The sequence below is a fragment of the Drosophila guanche genome, unplaced genomic scaffold, assembly GCF_900245975.1.
Source record: "Drosophila guanche unplaced genomic scaffold, DGUA_6, whole genome shotgun sequence".
Classification (NCBI taxonomy): domain Eukaryota; kingdom Metazoa; phylum Arthropoda; class Insecta; order Diptera; family Drosophilidae; genus Drosophila; species Drosophila guanche.
Window position 1 is genome coordinate 1,313,500 of NW_022995751.1, and position 6,077 is coordinate 1,319,576.

The following is a 6,077-nucleotide window of genomic DNA, read 5'->3' on the forward strand; positions in this document are numbered from 1 at the left end:
TCCCATTTAAAGTGATTTCAGCTCCTTTTCATATTTAACTTACATTTTCCTCAGTATTTGCCACTGCCTTTCGCATTTTTGGCACACAAGAAAAAGTATTAAATATCCATATCCGCCCACTGGACAATTGTCCAGATAATGCTGCTCCCTGCATTTCCCTTGCATTTCCTTTATGATCTTCCCAAGACAAAGACCAGCGCAAAAGAGTTATTAAAAAAGGAAACGCATAGATCCATAGATCCGTAGATCCTCAGATATATCCCAAAGACAGTGGCAAACAAAAGGATTATGTCCACTTAGGGATTATTCGAAATATGTGTATCCTTTTGTTGCAACAAAAACGAGAAGACGAATTGTCCATGTCCAAAAACGGAAATTAGTGGAAAATATGGCCCAACAAAAGGAGGCTTGGATGGACTTTCCGGAGGCGATTAAAGGATTACCCTGCATAATATTTCCAAAATATTAAACGAAATATTCACTACAAAAGGAGAGAGAGAGAGGCAGGGGGGAGGGAGATCTTTGCCAAGAAAGATGTCAACATTGTTGCAACTTTTTGATGAATGCCGAAACTCCATGCAGCTCCATTTGTTGCGGTGGCAACAACAGATCGGGATTTGGCTTTTTGCGGTCAATCGAAAGACAATTTAATGCACGAATGGATGCATGTGGCAAGGTGCATGCACCACAATGATACACGTAATGGAATTTATGCAAATGAAGGGACAGTGCCGGAGCCACTGCCAGGGCGTTCGTGTCACAAGTCCAGGCCACAGATTCAATGCCAGATCCACTTCAATGTCACTTGTGCACTCTGTTCTCCGCAGGTTCCCACGATTTTTTTTTTTGCCCTCTTCTGGAAATCCAAAAGTCATTACGATCACTTGCAACCGAGTGGTGCTACTAATCCGTTGAATGCAACACCCAGCACATTCTTCCACTTGAAAGCTATGGGAAAAGAGCGATCGCGATGCCCCATGCTCCCCGGAATACCTGCCACCAGACAACGCTCCAAAAAATCTCCAAGTGGATGTCTCAATTTCGTGTGGGCGCTGATGCTGCCGCCGCTGCCGCTTTCAAGGTGTCATTGCATCTCTAAGCTGCCCAAAAGAAAAGCCCCAAGCAGAATGAAAATCCGTTTCCATTTCTTTCTTGATCAAAGAGGTAGAAAGAAAAGATTCTCAATCGAGAAACACCGAAACGAAAGCTCTGTGGGAAAATGCTTCTGGAGTCGCTTTCCATAACAACAGAAGCCATCGGAAAAGTATATAAATCGAGCAGGAGAGCGGGTAGACTGCATTAATTTGTGTAAATATTTGGACATTGATAACTGAATTTATTGAGGAGCATCCAAAGCTAAGCAATTTGTAAGAGATCTTCAAAGATCTTTCTATTCTTTGGCATGGGAAAGGGATCCTCTGCTAGTTCCATAAGTTGGCTTAACTATGCGGATCATGAGGTTTGAGTAGATTTTGGTGCCACAACAATGAGTGTCCCACAAAGTATGTCCCAAAGATGAATCTACTAATTATGTTAAGCACTTTATATGCTTTAAAAAGATCTGCGGCGCCTTAAGAGCATCTACAGATCATCGTTCCATGCAGGGATTGGACTGCCTCACTCCCAACTTTAGTCTACGAAAGATTGCTCTGGATCTCTTTCAGAGTTTAACTTTTTTTTGTGCGGCACAAGATCAAACGCAGAGACAATGCGGCTTAGACGTTGTACACGCATACACGACATTTCCAGACCCAAAGACACAAGAAAGATCTCTCCCTTCTGGGACAATTTTGCGGTTAAAGCGAGGGCTCAAGGATAATTGCCATTAATTTCAGGAGCAATCTTCAGAGGGGTGCGCACACGCACATTGAATTAGAGCACGAAAAGCAGTTAATTTGTGTCCATTGTTTCAGGCATAATTCAATCCTCCAAAGAGGCTTGCAAATCCGCTCTCTCTCCTGGTCTCGCTTTAAGCTACTTAAAGGACATTTGCAGCGCCATTAATTCAATTGTTGGACATGCTAATTCCTTCCTTCCACTGCTTAGGCCCTAAAACTGATTTGCATAAGATACGAGATCGCTGTTGGCTTGGCCACACGTGACCCTCGCTGCCTGCTACCTCTGGGTAGCTCGCTCACTCCCTGCAACGACTCCTTTCAACATCTAATTGCCGCACATCAGTGTCCGAAACAATTTTCGTTGATGGCGGCTGATCATCGGTCATCGGTTGATCGCTTTGATCCCCCTGCCCTCCGTCGTACGAGAGTAACAACATAATTGGAAGGCGAAGGAAGCTCCTTCTGTAGCGGTGCCGGCGCCTTCATCAGAGATCACTTTTTGGATGATCTAAAACCCCTAAAAACAATCATCTCTCACTCACACTCCTTTCCCCCCTCTCCATCACCATCTATAAGAAAATTACATGATTCTTTCTCTGTGATCAACTACTCGGCACTCAGGACTTTCAACGATCGTTAGGTCTACCTCCTGCTCCTCTTTGGATTGACTCTGATGATGATGTATTGCTCTCTCTCTCTCTCGACGTTCTCTGTGGGCCCCTGGAGTAAGGATCGTTTGTCGGCACGCCCTGTAGACGCCCGCACACCTCACGCTCCATCCCATGTGGGCGTTTTGACGACTCTCTTTCTCCTCCCTCGAGATCCCCGTCCGAATGCTGCACAGATTGAAGTTCCGTTCCTTCCTCTGTTGGCGCTTCGGGCTCTGTGTGCAAAACTGTGATAATTACACATTAATTGTTTAATTCCCTCTCGATTGTTTCCATTCATACCATCTGTGGAGGATCTTCCTACCACTCGCTGTGGTAGGTTCTTCTCTTCCGCACCCACTACACTGCCGAAGCCAAGGGTTCTTCGGGCATTTCGTGGGAGGGTTTTAGGGTTTGGTTTTGGTTTTGGTTTGTTTTAATCACTAATTAAGCAGCCATGATTTCATGGCACTGAAATGCACACATAAATCATTTAGCGAAGATGCCCTCCCAGGCAGCAGAAGCCCACGCTAAAAATATGTTCCGGAGGCGAGTCCTTTGTTCCAAGGATGGGCTGGTACTTCTCTGTCGGCTCTTACTTCTTATCAATTCAACCAGCAATGAAATGGTTTTTATGCCCATGTGACGCATGCTTCAGGAATGTTTTTCCCCTTATCGAAGGTCAGGTAAGTTCCTCATTGAGAAACTATCTTTAAAATTCCAGCAAACACTCGACCCACCGTTCGAAGGGCGCTGCTGCATGACGCGTGTTTCGCGGACAATTTCATAGTTTATTGCGGGGGCAAAATGTTTGTTTTCTGCCCTCAAAGGCGTCAAAGGCAAACCGCAGAGAATCCCAAACCGCAGAATTCTATTTGGCCAACAGTTGGAGCTTAAACTTTAAAATGGATGATGCCAGGGAAAACTAATTTTATTCTAGTGAAATTGGTGTGTTTATCAGAGGGAAATTTTCTTTGGTGCGAATTTTCCTTAAGTGAATTCCCCTGCATGTTTGCTTTCTTTCTTTTGTTTTCTTCTTCCGCTTTCGACTTAATTAAGTTTTCACACCTTCTACTGGGTGCCAGAGGTGCTCCAGGTTGCCCCCAAAGCCCCGAGTGAACTGTTTAATTGCGCGATGCGATTCATTTTTGACCTGTCGGAAGTGCACTCCCCACTCTCCAGAGAGAGAAAGAGAGAGCGAGAGAGCGAGAGAGGTGCAGCAGCGACAAAAAACTTTTAATTTCTCACTTGTCTGTTGGCACTTTTCCCGGGCAGGCACTTTTCTTTCAGGTGCAGTCGGCAGTCGGCTGTCGGCAGTCGGGCGGGCTGTCGACAGTCGTTTGCCCTGACAAAATAATTAATTGCAATGTCACTGCTTTAGTTTTGTCGACAATTTGTCTTTGATTCTAATTCTCTTTTGTCTCTCTTTGCAAGCGGCAAAGTATTCCCTTCCCACCCCTTTCTGCAGGGCTGCCTCATTCTCATTATAATTGCACTTCGAAGTAGATCCCTGCCACGCGTCTTGCAGCAGCTCCCTTAGGCCGAGACACGTACAAAATACCTTTGAGAATTCTCCACAAGTTTCTCCCATTTTCCCTTCAGGCCTGTCATCAATCAGGAGGCACAAATCGAATTGGAATTTTTATTGCCAATATTCGTTGCACTTCCGAATTGCTGACTGTCTGCCGTCGTGTGCCTCCTCGTAAAAATCAATTTACGGCTACGCACACACAAAAAATAGAGTCATAAAAAGTATATTTTCGAAAAGCAAAACAAAAAACACAAACAGGTAACAAAAGACGGCAATGAGGGTCCAAGAGTCCCACCGAGAGCGATCGATGGGCCATTGTCTTCTGAGATTTTTGTTGGGTTCCGCTTTATTTTTTATGTCTCGATCGCTCTCTGTCTATCTCTTTTGCTCTCTTTATTGCAGTCACTGATTCTTTCTCTTTATTCTATCGTTTTTTTCCGTCTCTTATTCATAATTGCGGCCAGAGACATAAATATTTTGATCATATTTCACGGCTCACTGATGACCCCACCCCTCTCTCTGTCTCTCTCGCTCGCTGTCCAGAAGGGGCCGGGCAGATAATGATCTTCTAACTGTTTTCTAACCTTCTCTTACTCCCGCTCCCTCTCTCTTCGTTTTTTGTCATTCGATTCTCACACTTTCCATCCCGTAAATCTTCTACCAGAGTTTAAGCCACATTTTGCATCATCTTCTGGGCATTCCATTTCTTCCATTTAAGAGCCTTTATCGGTGTTTGCTCATCTGTGGAAACACCATCTATAATCTATGCCATCTATAATCCGTTGTTAGCATCATCTGAGAGCATCAACACCATTCCCATCATTCCCATCATCATCATCATCATCGCTGAGCAGAGAGAAAGGCAGTTGACATCTCAATTTACTTCCCCGAATAACCCGGAATCGAACTTGGGTTTGTGTGGTGGGGTTCGGGGTTGGGGTTTTTATAACAGTAGCACGTAGACACAGCCCAAAGTGTTGTCTCTCGAGAAGGAAGTGGCATTAACATTAACAGTTATGTCAGCAATGGGTTTTATAAGGAAATTGGCTTAAAGGGAAGCCAAGGAAGTGGCTGGGAGATAAAAGATATGGAAATAGAAGTTGGAATGGGCAGTGGAGTGATCTGAGAGAGATTGGATCCTGAATTTAGATGTAATTTCTCAGCAAATAAAGTAAATTATTGGCAGTCTCTAAGAATACTTCAAGAAAGCCACCTCGCAGCATTTGCAAAGCGTGTTGATCCCTCATTTGAAGCCATAGAGGCAGAAAATACCCCAAAGCGCACATTCCCTGCCCTTCAAAGCCTTCGTTTAAGTTTTCCTTAGAAAATCCAACCCCGTTTTTCGCCACTCCAGTGGGCTTGCATGCCATTTTGTAGGCATTGAAGCGTGCCCCTAATAGGTGTCTTATGCAGGCCCAGCACCTGGTCGGTCTATGAGCTAATATATGCTCAAGCATTGATAGAATTGTTTAAAGAAAAAACCCAATTAACTAGAGACACGCTGGTGAGTGGCAGAGCCAAGGGAGGAGAGTAGGAGTAATAGTTGCAGTTGCAAGTGCCCCACGAGGTGTGACCACGAGCCAAAGACGCTTACCGGCTGTCTGCCTGCCTGCCAACACCACAGATCGCTCTTCGGTCTTTCGGTCTTTCGGTCTATGCTCTAAATGATTATATAGAACATGGAACTATACTCGTAGAACTGTGCTATGTGGATTCTACCACTAATGATGATTGTGTTTTCCTTTGGGGATTGTTTCGTTTCGTTCGTCTCGTTCGTTCGTTCGTTCGTTCGTTTGTTGTAAGCGTGTTCGTTACGCTCCGCAGTTGCATCAACAGCAAACACACTCACACAGACACACACACACAGATACACACGTACACAACCCAAACAACATTACTCTCAAAGTTAATGTTAATGTCGCGTTCTAGAAATGATAATGATGCCCATCCATGGGGCATGTGGCAGCAGAGAGAGAGATGAAACCTGCAGCGTCATCTCGCTTCGCTGAAGAAACATTTGACAAACAGTTGTGCTCCAGAAAGCAACAACCAAAACTATAA